This window comes from Larus michahellis, chromosome 8 (assembly GCF_964199755.1).
Source record: "Larus michahellis chromosome 8, bLarMic1.1, whole genome shotgun sequence".
In the NCBI taxonomy this organism is placed as follows: Eukaryota; Metazoa; Chordata; class Aves; order Charadriiformes; family Laridae; genus Larus; species Larus michahellis.
Window position 1 is genome coordinate 18,245,812 of NC_133903.1, and position 15,079 is coordinate 18,260,890.

The following is a 15,079-nucleotide window of genomic DNA, read 5'->3' on the forward strand; positions in this document are numbered from 1 at the left end:
AGAAAAAGTTTCAGCAAAATAACTTCAGAAGTTTTTGAAACTCCGGCTCGCATCCAGGAAGGATTTACAAGCTCCACGTAACCAGCCCAAGGGTCCCAGTCCTGCTGCCTATAACCTGTGCTGAAGGCAAATATCCCACTGGCAAAGGGGATACGCCATACACTCAAGCTCTTTACCAAGCTGGTACCTTGCTGAGCAACTCAGAGCAAATCCAGCTGGAAAGCTCAGGCTTCTTACCCCAGGGAATCACCAACAAGACTTTACACTTTTAAATAAATGGGTGAATGGAAGGAGCACAAATTAAGTACAAACTGACACGAAGGGGCTGGACAGCGTATAAAAATGCGTGTAACTTGCATGTCCATGCTATAGTTGACTACTGGAAAAATGAGGTTTTTTGAAACTGATTTTTTTGCTATGCAAAAAGTTATTTTTGCTTGAAAAAAAAATATTTTTAACATAAAAAGTTGAGTGAAAATGTATCAGGGGTGGGCAAAGCTATGAGTGGAATCAAAATAAGCCTTAGAGCAGGACCATAAGGCAGAAGAAAACATGCTGACAGCAAAATGTAGCACGAAGGTGCGTTTCCAATAATTTTTCTAAGAGATCATGAAGGGGAAAGTGGGGGAGAGAGAAACTGGGAGTGCTGAGAGGGACAGAAAGGGAGTGGGTTACGTACTGGTGACTGCATCTGCTGCAGCCCTGCTCTTCCCCCATCCCACCGCTGCCGGCTGAGCTGCTGCTCGCTGCCGAGGAGCGAGGAGGCAAAGCAGGCTGTTACTGGGGCTGGCTGTGCCCTACACACCATCCTGACTCCTCCTCCAGGGCATCGCACCTTCTCCAAGCCATCAAACTTTGGCCACTGCCAAGAGGAAGTAGGTGGAGAAAATGTTGGTAATATATTTGTCTGGGTTTGAGAGAGAAGAGAGGGGAAGAGGATGCGTGCAACAAGCACAACCAACAGCAAAGCTATTTTTTTCCTCATCATTCAAGTCTCCTTTTGCCATTCCTACGCAGACTACAAGCAAACAGTGCTGGGAACAGCTCGCCCGCAATAGGTGGAGCTCACAGCTTTAATGTCATTGGGAGCGTTGGCTCCACATGGTCAACACGGGGACAGAGAGATGTCCAGCAGAAAATGCCAAATTGCTTGGGAAGACATTGCTCAAGGCTCATCTCTTGCGAAACACACTTTCAGTTGAAACTGCGGGGTTCAACAACTGCTCTCCCCAGCCAAACAGTTCTTTGCAGCCTGCCTGCTCAGGTGGAGTCATCTCCAGGTCATGTTAAGGCCATGAAAGCAAAGAAATAGAGCCATCGGTCTCCTCAATTATTCCAGCTCCAACATTGAGGCTGAAACCCAGGAACAAATCTTTTCATGCAGCTTGGCCTTCAGCACTGACTAGTGGCAAAGAGATCTGGATGGCTTGTGCAGCCCAAGTCACAGCCCATGGAGCTCCTTTGTCAGGTGGACAAGCCACCTTGTCTGAAACTAGCACTAAAGAAATTAAAGGAGATGTCTATCTGCTGGTGGGACAGCCAAGAAGACCACTCCACCACATCCCCAACTGAACAGGACCCGCATATATCGCTGTGCCAGAGCAGGGCTGTTTGTCCCTGGACACACGGCACCTCTGGACTTCCAGGCTTAGAAGTGATCAGCTCCAGGACTTTCAGGGTGTCAGTCTTCTAACTTCCTGAAGTTAGACCTTCATGAAGGTATTCAGACTCCATGTGGAGGATGCTCTCTCCTGCTTCTCTCCCCCCTGAGTTTTCCCAGCAGCACATTTTCAATTTCCTAATTACATGATCCTCCCTGCCTCCAGCCAAGCAACATGCTGTCTGTGGGGAGAGCTGCCTCCAGGGTTCCTCCCTTCGCTACCCAGGGCAGGAGATTTCAGCTTTCTTGCTTTTGAAAGCACCATTAGGATCAGAGATATAAAAGTAATGGTTTTGGTAAGGATGCAAAAAAAATTAATGAGAGTTTCTTTTCTATCCAAGAGAAAATCATGAGCAGATGGAATTCTCTATGTTTTATCCACCTCTCCTCTATGTGTTGGTCAAAGGACCTTCTGGGCAAGCATCCTTTAGCCTGTCTGTGGTTAAAAGGCTCTTCTATGTTTCTTCCTTGGTCTGTCTTCTGCCTCCTTCCTTCCCTGCTTCTTGGGAAACACCAATGTGAGCATCAAAGTAGGTCAACGGCAGCCACCGAATCACACTTGCCACTGGGGGAGTCACACGTTGGTTGTCCCCACAAGCCAGGGCTGGCTCCTGGCAGGCAGGCACTCACTGGGGTCGGTGCTGACTGCAGGATAGGGAATTCTGAGATTTATGATGTTTGGACTAGATGACCTGAAAGGTCCCTTCCAACCTAGGCAATTCTATGATGAAAAAGAGAAGACCCAACCACAGGGGCAGTCTCAGTGGTGAGCATGGGAAGAGAAGCAACGAGGTGCATCCCTGGCAGAAACATAGAGCAAAATGCGAAAGTCAAGGGAAAGGGCCAGGTACAAGGACATGGTGGTCTCAGCCCTGCCAGCGAGCCAGGGGGGCTTTGCCCCACACCAGCCCCACAGCTGGGGCAGCTGGGCTTGGCTGCCCTTGGTGCAGACACAGCCAAGACCCCATGGGGATGCCCAGCCTGGCCAGGTCCTGCATCCCCGACCGAATCAAGTGATTCCACCAGCATCAAACCACCCCACACAGGCAGCAGCTCCAGGCAGGATCCTGAGCTTGGCAAAGCAGCAGCACAAGGATGCCAGAGCCGGGGATGTGCCTGCAGCAGCATCACCAGCCCACAGGGAGCCTCTGTGCGGGGCTTAGCGGAGGAACAGGGTCCAAGCAGATTTGCGTGGGTGGGAATTAGAGGTGGAAAGACATCCTTCAGCAGCAGTGAGCTCTGTCTGAGGGATCTTGGCTCCAGAAAGCGACTGTAAGAAGTTTGGAGGATGCAGCCTCAGCAGGGCAGTGTTGTGGTCTCTGCCCGCATCCCACCGACGCCGGGAGCAGAGGGCTGCCCGGGCACTTGCTTAATAGCGACCCAACATTTGTTTCATGACACAACCAAATTAGCGTAGGCTGAAGAGGCATTTACATCTGATTAGAAAACAAAAAATACAGTTGTGTCGCTTTCAGGATCAGATACAAAGTGCTGATAATAAATCAGACAAAATAGATCAGCTACCGTGGAGCTGGGAAGCACCTGCACACCATCCACAGTTGTGGTGTAGCCTACATCATTTTCATAAATACTACCCATGGAGTCGCTTCAGATGATCTCATGAGATCAGGGACGTTCACAGACAAGTCTAAACAGAAGAGGAGACAAAACCACGCTGCAGAAGTCACTGGCGAGAAGACAGGCGGGTACTGTGGGGAGCACCCAGGGACCAGCAGCTCCATGTACCCGCCATGGTGCCCTCTGCCCCATCCCTGGGCATGAGCAGCTCCCCGGCCACCTGCCTGCAGGCACAGGGGTGGTAGCAGATGAAGCCAAGCCCGGAGTCCTGCCTCTTCCCAGTGATACCACTCATGGAGAAAACCCATCCCTACAAGCCCCAGCTGCCACACATTGACGTCTCTGTGGCCTACAGGCACCTTCCTCCTCCCGATGGCCATGCAGACCCCAGTGCTCCATCATGTCCTTCCTCTGGGGCCAAGGGGGGCATCCCAGGGGACCAGAGGGGTTGCGCAGGGCCAGCTTCTGCTTCCCACCACCGCCTGTGCGGCTGCATACCCATCCTCTCCTCCCCAAGACAGATGGGCAGCCCTGCTCATTGTCACACGTCTCAGCTCCACAGTGTCCCTTCCTTGCTCAGTCCTCCAGGCTAGGAGTGTCCTTCCTCCGAGGAAAGCCAGAGGCTGTAGCACCCCTACCCCATCCTAACAACTCCCTCGCCAGCCCAGCTTCACTCCCTGAAGCCAAGCACGGGTCTTCTCCAGCTGCAGAGGTCAGAAGGTGGCTCCTGGGAACCATTTCATCCTCCCCCCTCCTCGTGGTAGTGGGTCACCCCTTGCTCCTGCCTGAACCAAAGCCTGCTTATTAGTCTAAAGACGCAAAGGTGAGGGGTTTTTAAAGCCAAGGCAGTTTTCCAATGCTTACTCCCTCCCGCTGTTGAAGGAAGATGTCTCTACCCTGGGCTGGATGCATCTCCTCACCCTTGAGGGAGGAAGGCTCCTTCTCAAGGGGCATCTGCCCCATGAACCTGCACCACCAGAACAAGACCAAAGGCAGGGGGAGATGCCATCTCTTACTGCTGGCCAGGCTTTTCTGGTCTTCAACCCCTTTTATCACCCTCCTCAAGCTTCACCCCCATTTCCCAATATCCTTCTCAGCCAGTGGATTTCTTCAGCATGACAGATTCATCCCAATGAACTTTTGCTGTCTAAAGCCAGGTCTCTGCTGCCCATCACCTACACCCTGGCGGGGTCAGGGGTTTCCAGGAGGGAGCTGGGCCCTCCTGAAGAGTATGCATCAAGTCATCCAGCTGAGGTGGAGCGTTTTCTGGAGGTGCTTCTTGCCCAGTGAGAAGCAGCTCAGCACGTGGGCACCTGCCTGGCAGAGCCAGTCTCAGAGACCCCCAGGGCTTGGAGAGGGGTTACGAGTGTTTTCCCAGGGACAGACCCCTCCATTGATGTGCAGCTCTTCCTGTGCTGCTCTGAAAGGCTTTGCTTGAGGAAAAGGCAAAAGGGCCTCTTCAATTAGCCTGTCCTGCAGTAATTAGGAAGAGAGGCTGTTTCAGGTGGAAGCCGGGTCAGGCTTGGTCTGCCAGAGGTTTTTGGGAAAGGCGTTTATGCCAGAGCCCCATACCCAGCAGACATAAGTGTCCCCCAACATCTGCTCCAGCCTGGAGCTCATATGTACCCACTTGAGAAGGGGATTAATGCAATTTAAATACAATCATATGGGAAAGCTCAAACGAGCTCTCTATTTTCGCCCCAGCAGGACTGAGGCGTGGTGGCATCTCGCACACAGGGAAGCCTTCATCCCTCCTCCTCCTCACCCTCCCACGAGGTGGGCAATCTGCTGCTCTGCTTGGGGACTCGCACCCTTGGGGCCCTGGTTTGGTCATCAGCTCCTGTAAAGGGTTAATGGGATTAAAAACCTCCCTGCCTTTCTAAATCCCCTGGGCCCTGGGATTGGGCTGGTTATGAACTTATTAACGGGGGACAGTCGCTGGTGGGGGCTGCGGACTCTCCTCTGCCGGCAGGGCCACCGCTCTGTCCTCCCCACACTAATTGGGGAAAAATGTGAGAATGACGGCAGGAAACTCACCCAAGTGAATCCATAAGAAAGAAGGTGGGGGAGAAAGGAGGGGGGAAAATGGCTGCCTGCAGAAAGGCGGAAAACCAACCTATTTTTGGGAAAGATTTCACCGTGTGCCACTGAGCCGGGAGCACAGTGGAGGCTGGGGAAGAGCTTTGGCCCATCCTCGAGCTGCAAACATCCCCGTGCTCAAACCCAGAGCCCAGCACAAGCCGTAATCACGGCAGCGATAACGATAATGCAAAGAGGAGGGGGGGGAAGAGCCCCACCGAGGCCACGCTGGCATCGCTGCTGGGAGAAACCGGTGCCGAGGGACAAGCCACGCATCCCGTCAACCACCACCTAGTGCCCCGATGATGCCGGGCAAGGCCCCGCTGGCATTTCATGTTTATTTATTAAACTCCTATTTCAAACTCGAAAATTAATCTTTTAATCAGCGGCAGAGCGGGGCCAGACTTATCGGAGCACCAGGGAGGTGTTATCTCCCTGCCATCTGCTCGCTGCCCTCCGCTGCGTTTCGGTGGAGCCCCCAGACAGCCCAACGTCGGCCGGCACATCTGGTGCCCATCGCATGCGGGGGCCGGTCCCCCGGCACAAAGCCACCCACCCCTTGGCTGGACCTCTCCTTCCGCACAAAGCAGGATAAGCTAGGGGAGGTTTTGACCCTAAACCCGGACATATGAACAGATTTTTGCCGTAGAAAATGAGTTTTGAGCATTTTCGTCTTGCAAATGCAGGGAAGCGGGGCTTAGCAGCTCCGTGGAGACAGGGATGCGCGGGGGAGTACACCAGTGAAGCTGCTGATGCTGCCGGGCAGGTGTATGGGGCTGCCTCGACTTCCCCTGCCCCCCATACACACACCACGGCCCCATAACATCAGCATCCATTGGTGGCACCAGCCTGGCAGCGCTCCCCAAAATCCACCCGGCCAGGTCCAGCCTGTCCTGCACTACCTCCTTCTGACCGGCGACAGATTCTGCCTTTTCTGCACCCAAAAAGCAGCATGGAAGCATCGGCGCAGTGCCCCAAACCAGTCTCACAAGCGAAAGGTAGCTGTCGCCCTGGGGTGCTGCCTCCCCCCACCCCCGCCAGCCTGCCCGCACCCCCATGGGGTGCTGCCACCCCGCAGCCCCCCCAGCCCTCACTCCAATGACCTACTTCAGCAGGAGAGGGATCACGCCCCAGCAGTGTCCATGGTCCCCAGTGACCGCAGGCTGCTCCGGGCTCTCGGTCCCCAGGGGGGTTGCCCAGGCTCAGCCAGCCCAAGCAAACCTCTGCCAAACCTCAGGGTGGCCCTGATAGCCTGCCGGGTCCCCCCCCGGCTCTGGATACGGCCCACTGACCCCCAGTTAATCGGCTAAAGCCGCATACTCTGAACCCTGGCCCCAGCCACCGCCGCGCTGCCGCCGTCTCTCCCTGCCCTACATAGACATCTGCAGCCACCCAGCGCCACCTTCACCTCCTGTCCCCTCCGCCGTGCCCGCCGCCTTCCCCGCACACACACGGGGGTCCCAACTCCACACCCACCTGCACCCCAGCACGGGGTGGATACGATCACTTTGGGAAGGCTGGCTTGCCGGATGGGAGAGCCAGAGCTGGAACAACAGCAAGAACACCCACAGAGTGCTTGCAGAGGCTGTAGGTGCTTCCGCAGCTGCTGCCTGCAGAATAAATCCCCTTCCCCACACCAGGCTGATACCGGCCTCACCTGTGTGCTGCCCCTCCCGGGGAAGCGCAGGTGCTGTGGGACCCCCGCGAGTCCCTGCCCTCCAGAGAGGGGCCACCAAAAAAAGCCGCGGGGTGACTGAACGCATCCTCCCTAACGCCGTTCCCGAAGACGGGGTCTGAGAGGCCGAGCCGTGCCCTGTTCCCGGGGTGGCAGAATCCTGCCCTGCTTACCAGTAAATGAGAGAAAGCCCATCAAAGCGCTCCAGGTGCCGGCCAAGGGGCTGGAGGTAGGACATCATCTGGGGCCACCCGTCCCCATTGAGCCCTTAGGGCCACCGCCGCTGGCTCCTGCTGCCCAGAGCCATGGGCTCAGGGTGCCAGTGGCCAGCAGGACTCCCCGGCACAGCTCCTGCAGCAGCCGGCCACATCTAATCCCAGGCGGGCGAGCATGTGATCGCCCCTCTCCCAGCTTCCCCCAGCTAAACCCCGCTGATGTCTCCAGTTCTGTGGCGCCGGCTGGGCACGGAGGATGCTGGGGTATGGCTAATCCCAGCCCGCAGGTCCGAGTCCCCCCTTGGGGTCAGAGCCACTCAGGACACGGCACAGGGAGCACCTCCGTGGCACCCGCCAAGGCGTCCCATCGCCGGTGTGCGGCCATCAGCAGGGCACGCGTCCTGCTCTCCCTGCCCACCACAGCCCCCGGTTCAATAAAATGAGAGTTTATTTCAGCCGTATAACCCCTCCACCCCCCCTACCAGTGAGGTCCCCGCTCGCCTTGCTCTTGCAGTGGCTGTTAATGATGGTTAGAATCGTTAATGAAGGTTATAATCGATGGTTAACCTGCCCCAATGAATTATTTAAAGCCAATTGTGGTCATTGCTGACCTGCCCCAAGCCTGCTCCCCTCCTCCCCAGCCGCTGCCTAGGGGCCGCAGCATTTCTATTTATCTATATAATTTGGGGCATAATACTTGCATGCTTTTTCTCCCCTCTCTTTAAGGTCATCTGGTCATACTCCAGGTTCTGAACGGTCCCTTGGACTATCAGGAAAACCCTGGGAGTGATCACCAGCAGGCAGAGGGAAACTGTTTGAAGCAGGGGGGGCTCATCCATGTAAACTATCCCGAAGCGGTGAGGCCACGGCTGGTCCCATGGCGCTTCCCTGTATCCAGCTGTGGGTGGGACGGACAGACAGCAGGACGGGCTGATTCAATCCGTCCCTGATTCAGGGTGATGGAAAAGACACAAATGAGTATCCACCTGCTGCACAATATGTATTTTATGTCTCCCTGTCCCCATCAGGCACAGGCCCAAGGGATCAGCTTTGGGTGGACGGGGATTAGATGAGTCCTAAGGATGATGAAACGCATCCTTCTGTCCCTGTCCCCCATGGCCCGGGAAAGCCACCAGGCCCCCCAGGGGCCAGGTCCTGTGCCCACCGCTCCCCCTGCTCCACGTAACGCTGCAGCACATGGGGACTAACTGGAGGAAACACCAAAAAGGTTGGGATGGTGACAATCCATCTGTCTGGCCGAGGTGTCCCGCAGGGCACGGCAGGTCCCTGGGGACTCGGTGGTAGCCGGTGGCATCTCCAGCCAGGGCACGAGCACCCATGGGGAGACAAATTGGGACACCTCAGTCCTTGGGGGTCAATGCAGCCGCCCCAGCCCATGCTGCCCACAGTGTGACGAAGAGGAGGGACGAAGGTGGCAGGCAGAGGCGGGACGGGCGGGCGCGGGGCCCCGCGGCACCCGACAGCCGCCTAGGAGGATGCGCCCATGCCCGGGGTGACAGCCCGCAGGCACTGCTCGCCGGGTGGTAACGAAGCTGGCTGGGAGAAGGGGGTGAGTTAAGGCTGATCCCGCTCAGCGTCCTCTCCCAGTGACTGCCCAGGCTGGTGCCAAGATCCTTGTCAGCTGCCACCTCCCAGCCCGGTGACAGGTCCCCTGAGCAGGCACAGCCATCCACCCAGGACAGCTGCCACTGCTGGGGCATCATCCCTAAGCCCCTTTAGGGGTGCAGCTCTGCTTTACACCACCAGCCAGCCCTCTGCAGCACACCCCTGGCCAGGACCCTTGTCATAGGGGCACCCCAGGGTGCGTTTGGGGTGCAGGACCTTCCCCAGCCCGGCAAAGCCTCCTGCTGAGGGGTGCCGGCACCCCGCGCCGGTGCGGGGAGAGCTGCCCGCTCCCAGGGCTGTCGCAACCTGGGCGGTGCCGGGCGGGAGCCCCACGACCGGTTTCTGCTGCCGGGAGAGGACGGGCAGCAGGGTTTGCCGAAACCGCGGGGAGCGGCGGGCGCAGGGGTGCCGGGGTGCCGCGGCCGGCTCGGGGCTGGGCCGGCCTCTCCCAGTCTCACCAGTTGGGATTGTCAAAGGCGGTGTCATCCCGCTCCGGGGCAGGACAGTGCCCAGGGGCGTGGGGATGGCGAGGCCACCCCGATCCCGCCCTGGTGCCAGCGGTGCAGCTCTGCCGGGGTGGCCGGTGCCCTGGAGCATCATTTCCGTCTCCCTCCTTGCAGCTGCCCGGAGCCTGCAGGGATGCCCCATGGATGCCCCCACCCCCGGGGGGTCACAGTGTCCCCTGAGCCGGGCTCGGGGGGTGAATCACGGAGACATGCCGGGGAGGGACGCGCTGCCTTGCCCTTTCCTCGGAAAGTTTCCGTGCTGGCGGAAGCGGAGCATTATCTCCCTCGCCCATCAGAGGCAGCTGCCCGTGGGTGCGCTCCATCTGCATATTTATACAGATGCAAACATTACACCCCGGAAATTCCCAACTTTTACATCACTGGCCAAAGCCTCCTGTGGAGCCTTGACCTTGTTCTCCCTCTCAATGGGTTCCTGGGAGCCTGCGCTGGGGCTGACCCTGCCTTGGGACATCCCGGCCAGGACCTCAGCTGCAGGTGAAGGTCCCCTGTGGCAGCGGGATCCCCTTTGGCATCGGGACCTCTGCAGTGGTTTGGGGCTCCGGGGGCTCATGGCTCACCTCCGAGCCCCCATGAGACCAGTACTCCTGCACCAGTGTCCGAGGCTGCAGCATCGTGCCACACAGGAGACAGAAGGGACACCTGGGTGTCCCCCCTAGGGAGCTGGGACCCCCCTCACCTCTCCACCCCTTTGTGAGACAGGAGAATAAGGCCCAGGAGCAGCTGCCACCGCCCTGGGTGCAGCGAGCACATCGCAATCTTAAAATCCTGAAGCCACCAGCCCCATCATACGCTGCTCAGTGCCTTTCTGAAAGCCGTGGCTGGGGACACAGATAGGGACCCGCCGAGGAGGGGCCGTCCCCCTCTGTCCATCCCCTTCCCCGCAGTTTGGTGCCAATACCCGCCATCCCTCTGCGATGCCCTCTCTGTGTGCCACCTCTTGGTGCCCCCAGCCTGGCACGGGTGGCAGTGGCACCCCAAAGCCACTGCACCAGCGTGCCCGGCTGCGCTGCTGGGGACCAGGCGGCTCCTCTGCTCTGTACCACGCCGGGAGGATGAGGAAGAGCTGCAACTTAATTTATTCCGTGCTGCATTTTGATGCCGAATGAGTCAGAGCACCGGCCTCGCTCAGCCTTTGTTTTGCTTGGCTGCTAGCGCCAGCCTTTGCTTGGTGTTTGTTCAATATTTAACTCCCTTGACGGCACTTGGGCTCATACCAGCAAGTGCAGCAGAAAAAAAAAGCCACTTCCCTGCCAGGACGGGAACTTTCCCAGCCTTTGGCTCTACTCGGGAGCAATGCACTTGTTTTATTTTATTTATTTCCTCGCAGCTTGATGAAGCCCTGAACTTGGTCCTTCGAGCCACCGCATCCCACAAGACCCGTTTAAAGCTACGGGGGCTGGCAGGGGCTGCGGGATGGGGCCGGAGCACCCGGGCTGGCTGCTGATTTTGGAGCAAAAACCAGCCTCAAACGGAGCTGAGTGAAGTTTCACCCGGTGCAGGACCAGTTAGGAACGAGCAGGGCTGCATTCCTGCGCACGTGGGAGCTGGCGAGAAGGAAGCGGCAGGCAGAGGTGTTTCGGTGCCCTGCTTTCCTGTGCCGTGCCGACCGGGAACAGGAACTCCCTTCCCACCCCGACAGCCAGCAAACCCCTGGCACGGGAGTAAGTGGTTCAGCCGGCCCCTCTGAGGGCTGTCAAAAAGTCCCACCCGGAAAATAAATGAGGTTTTTGGCCAACCCGCTGTTGGTTTGTGTTTCACCAAGTCTCTCAGGGGCAAAAAAATTTGGAAATTTCTTCCAAAAGCTATTTCCCAATCCAAAGCTAAAAGCTAAAATTGGGAAATGCTGCTGAAAAGCCCCCAGGGCTGACCATCCCCTCTGCTGCAACGGGTCCCCAAAACCCCTCGGCACCGCAGGACATCGGGGTCTTTTTGGGGAGCATGGGGAGGGGGATGCTGCTGCCGTGATGCTGCCTTGATCCCCCCTGCCAAGCCCCGATGCCTTCCTGAATTGGGATGGGCTTGCGTGGGGTGGGACAGCGGGACGCAGTGGGACGGTGAAGCCTATCATGGAGGTGTCAGCATGGAGCCAGTCGCTGGCAGCTGGTGGCCATCCCGCAGCGCTGGGCAGCGGGGCCGGTGGCGGCAGGGAGGGCGCAGGGTGGAGCTTGGCAGGGTGCGGGATGCCGGCCAAGAGCTCGCCGGCGGAACGCGATCTCGTTGCGTAAAACGTGCTCCTCTCCCAACTCCCCTCCTGCGGCAGCGGCTCGAGAGCTTCTCACCCAGGTTAAGTCAATATTGCCACATCGCTGCCTCTGTCGAGGTGCTCACCACCCCACCTCCCCCCAAGAAGCGGCTCGATGGGTGTTTTCAGGGCTGGAGAGGAGTCACGGGAGCGCGGCTGGACTGGGAGTCCTGGTGGGCTCCAGCATGGCTTCTCAGGGTCCCTGTGAGCAGCACCCCTGGGGCTTGACATCTCCCCCACAAGCTCCTGGCTGCCCCACAGAGAGGTCCAGCCCCACTCAGCAGCTCCCCAGGCACAGGAGGGGTTGTTCAGCCTGGAGAAGAGAAGGCTCCGGGGAGATCTTGGAGCCCCTTCCAGTCCCTAAAGGGGCTCCAGGAAAGCTGGGGAGGGACTCTGGATCAGGGAGGGCAGCCAGGGGACGAGGGGGAATGGCTTTAAAGTGAAAGAGGGGAGACTGAGATGAGATCTGAGGATGAAATTGTTTGCTGTGAGGGTGGTGAGCCCCTGTCCCAGGTTGCCCAGAGAAGCTGTGGCTGCCCCATCCCTGGAGGTGTTCAAGGGCAGGTTGGACGGGGCTTGGAGCAACCTGGTGTGGTGGGAGGTGTCCCTGCCCAGGGCAGGGGGTGGCACTGGGTGATCTTTAAGGTCCCTTCAAACCCAAACCGTTCTATGATTCTATAAAACCCTCCCCCCAGCACAGGGACACCCCAACCTCCCATTGCTCAAGAGACTTCAGAGGAGCCAGTGGCACCGGCTCTGGGTACCAGCATGGGGTGCATCGGGTCCAGCAGTGGGGCACAGAGTGCAGCCAGGACCAGCTGCATCAGTAAAGCTGCCGAAAGGCTCATTTGCAAAATAAACACTGCAAATAAAACAATCCCTTCCCATCTCTGTGGCTCTGACAGACGCGAGCTGGGGAGGAAACCTCAGCATTGGGGTGTCTGGTGCTTTGGGGAGCACCGGAGCTCCTCTGCGAGCTGCCAACACCCTCAAACCATGGCCCCCCAGGTCCCCAAAAGCACATTTAGTGCAGCACTTCTGATCCCAAGCCAACATAAAGGCAAAAATACCCGGGCAGTTTACATAAGGCATAGCTTTCCACTACGACGGAGTTTCTCACCGCCCGGCGTTTCACCCAGCAGCTGCAATTTTGCAGCTCTCAAGGGCATTCGCACACAAAAATGAGCCACGCCAGAGATGCGGGGAGATTAGAAGGATTAAGGCTGCAGAGCTGGCGCAGGAGAAGATGTAATGCCAAAACCCTCCAGTAGGCAAAGGCATTTCATCCCTATAACCCGGCCTCTGCTCACCTTCGCAAAGGGTTTAAGTAACCAGGGGGGCTCTGGGATGGACAAAACTTAGATGGAAGAGGAGCGACCGGTCCCCTGAGCACCCGGGAAGGCGTTGCTGCTAGGTATTGGGGGGGGAAACAAGAGCACAAAAAGCAGAAAGTGTTTCTAGAGCGAATAAAGGCACGCAGAACTTCACATGGTAAAATGAGAAGAGGTGGGTTGGGTTTTTCCCTCTTCGCCTCCCCTTGTTTCGGGATCGGAGCCAGCGCACACTGCCCTGGGGCGGGGAAGATGGGGATGCAGGTGCTTCCATGATGAGCAGCCCCTGAATGAACCGCAGCATGGAGCAAATCCTTTCTCCCCCCCGCCAAAAAATAGGGAAAGCCTGGTCTCGTCCTTGGCCCAGGCAGGATCCTGGCCATGGCGGGGGACATGCCAGCCACCCAGCACTGCTGGCCCGCGGGGATTAACTGGTACCGGGGGATAGGATGAACGGTTCTTCCCAAGGGGATTCTCACCAACTGAATCCATTTAGAAGCAAAAATTGAAGCTGGGCGCCCCGAAGACAAAGCTGTAACCACAGTTATAGCTAAACTGGAGTCGTCACGGCTAATAATGGTTAAAGTGCAGAAACTCAGTCCCAGCGAGCACGGGGTCAGGCCAGCAGCCCCAGTTTGGGGTGGGTGTGGGAGGGCTGCCGCCGTGGGGCTGCTCCAGCCTCAACCCGTCGCCCCCAGCTGTGGTCAGGGTATGAGTTTTTGCACGGTTTCACCCCACGGGAGGCTTGATCCCGGCAGGACCCTGCCACCCCTGCCAGGACACGGCACCACCACACCAGGCTTTGGCACAGCAGCCTTGGGCACCTGTGAGCGTGTCAAATATGTCTCTGCTCGCCCAAGGCTTGAAGACGCGTGGGTGGACAGGGCTGTGAATACCCAAAGCATTGCTGTTTTGCAGGGAGGTAGCCCGGCTCTGGATGGGGTCAAGGCTCCGTGGGGCATCGGCTGTGGGTCCCAGCTTCGCAGGCGAGCTGGTTTCTGATGACTAATTCACCCCCGAGAAGCATCTGGCAAAGCTGGGGAGTATGGCTGGACCACCCCAGCACCACAGAGTCTCCACCCACCCCCCTGCTGCTTGCCGATGCTCTCAGCCCCATGAGAAAACCACCTCTCGCCCCCCCAAAAAGCAGCCAGGAGGACAACCCGTGCCAAACCAGGATGGAGAAAACTCTCTTACAAACACATACACACACACTTGCCTTGCGCTGTCGCCGCCGGGACCCGCAGACACCCCGCACCCCGAGCGGGCGAAGCTGGAGCCGCGCAGGAGCGTCTCGCTGGCTGGAGGGCTCTGGGCTCTCTAATGGCGCTGGGGATGAGCCACCCCAGAGCAGAGGCGATCTGATGTACGCAGGGGATCGGGATCAATAGGTCACAGCATGCACTGACTTGCCCCCAAAATGAAAATCAGCAGAGGATTTGTGGCTGGTGGGGAAGCTACAATCAGGCCTTTAATCCCACATGGGCACAAAATCCTGGGATAAAAACGCCAGAGCTGGTCCTAATTGCTGACTGCTGTGTGCTTGTGTGTGTGTGAGCAAAATCTCTTAGGCTGCAGTGGGCCTGGGGGAGGCATCCCATTGCCTTCTTGCTGCCTGTATGACTGAGAGCCCCCCCAGGAGGAAGAGACACCCCCCCCCCCCCCTTCCCCCTTTGTTGGGGGGATCTGCCCCAGCCCATGCAAGGGCAGTGCTGCCTCCAGCTTCCCAAGTGGCTGCAGGCCCTGGGGAAGGATGTACCTGCTTGGAGCTGTGATGCTCAGCACACTGCTCCCCCCTAAAGAGATAAAACACCTGGGGGGTGCCGGGGAGGGGGCAGCCCCCTTGGCTGCCCATCCCTGCCTGTACCCCGAGCCATCACCCCTGGCCTGGGGCCCACCCCAGCTGCTCCCCACATCCCCTCTGACCCTGGGGGGGGCTGTCACAGTTGACCCTGGATGGGGGGAAGGGGGGGTCCAGCCCCACCGGAGACTCTTTCAGGCAGGGCTGGAACTGGGAGCGCTGGGCTTCACCAAACCCCCTCCTGGAAGCCGGGGAGCGCCGGAGGAGGATGCTGCGGGGCGGGCCGGGCGGAGGCAGGCAGGAGGCAGGCGGGGGGCGGTGCAGCCCCGTCCCCGCCTCCCCGGC

General features: G+C 58.2%; 1 protein-coding gene across 1 annotated transcript in view; it reads right to left on the reverse strand.

The window, feature by feature from the left end:
• The window catches only part of LOC141747434 (syntaxin-binding protein 4-like), a 50,080-nt gene extending 43,177 nt beyond the window's left edge, over positions 1 to 6,903 (reverse strand). Inside the window, exon 1 of the mRNA XM_074597644.1 lies at positions 6,794 to 6,903. The gene's annotated coding sequence lies outside the window, so the exon portion shown is untranslated. The remainder of the gene's footprint in view (positions 1 to 6,793) is intronic.
• Positions 6,904 to 15,079: the final 8,176 nt, after the last annotated feature.